The sequence below is a fragment of the Histoplasma capsulatum genome, genomic scaffold, assembly GCF_000149585.1.
Source record: "Histoplasma capsulatum NAm1 scaffold_2 genomic scaffold, whole genome shotgun sequence".
Classification (NCBI taxonomy): Eukaryota; Fungi; Ascomycota; class Eurotiomycetes; order Onygenales; family Ajellomycetaceae; genus Histoplasma; species Histoplasma mississippiense.
The window spans coordinates 3590970-3592368 of NW_001813981.1; positions in this window are offsets into that span (position 1 = coordinate 3590970).

Below are 1399 nucleotides of genomic sequence, written 5' to 3' on the forward strand. Positions count from 1 at the left end.
GGCTGGGAGGTACTCAGGGGGGACTTGGCACGGATACGTTGGAACACGAAAATCGATCAGAGTTTTCTCAAACAGAGAAACAAGAATAACTCAAGCAACTGCAGATCAAAATGAACAAGATTTTAATAAATTATCAATATAAGATAGATCTATCTCTGGTCAAAATCTGAGTTGATTTGACCCAGTATTGATGGAGTAATTTGATGAAACGTTGAAAATCCGCCCCAGCGGATGCCAAAACACTATTCATCAAATATCTCCGTCAAAACTTCATCAAATCTTTTCAAATTTGCAGCAGTTACTTATGAAGGCAGCAGGAATCGATTGAGGGTACTCGCGTTGTCTAATTCGAAGAATTGGGCTCGTTCGGGGTTTTGCTTGTAATTAAGAAAAGAAAGAAAGAGAAAAAAGATCAGAAGAAAGGATCATATAAAGAGATTTTTATAGAAAAAAGAATGAAATGAAAGAATATTGAAGATCACATTATAATGAAGTACAGAGTGGAAAAATGTTAGATGTATATATATATGTATAGATTTAACATCTCAGAGAAGACACAAACAGTATCTTGCTTTAAAAATCTTTTGAAGAATATAAAAATATGCTATATTGAAGAGATTTTTATATACACAAGAAGAGAAAACAGAATTTAAATGATTTTTGAAAAAACTCAATTCAAATTGATTATTCATTCATTTCTGATTTGATATATAATTATTTATAATAAAATTATAATATAACTTTTTTTTGAAAAATCACTGTTGCTGTGTTTGTTTGTAAAGAGAATAAAAAGACATTGATTTCTCTGCTTATTGAAAAATTATATACTCTTTTAATAAAAAAAAAAAAATAAATAAAAAATAAAAAAATAAATAAAAAAAACAGAAAAAATGAAGTAGAGAAAGAAAATAAAAAAAATATGATAAAAAAAATATATTGAAAAATATTGAGTACTCATACAAGCAGGAAAAAACAAGTGAGAGATAAAAATAAATAAATGAAAGAGAAATCATATTTAAAATATTATTATTCAATTATATAATATATATTTGCGACTGTAGTGCAGAGAAGATGTTGAAAAAGAAGAAAGAGAGAAAAATGCAGTAAAAAAATGATATAAATAAATTTCAAGATTGAAAATTTAAAAATAAAGAAATAAATTAAATGAATGAAATATATTGATTAAATCAATTATTATATTAATTGAATTGATTAAATTGATCATATAATTGTGCTGTTTATATAAATTGTACATGTGATGAATTAACACTCATCAATAGTTAGCTTGTGCAATCAATGCTTCACACACCTCTCGACAGTGATGTGATACTCGTATAACTTTTAATTTTTTCTATATGAGGTCGTTTCTTTAAATTCTGCTCACGATATATAACTCTTA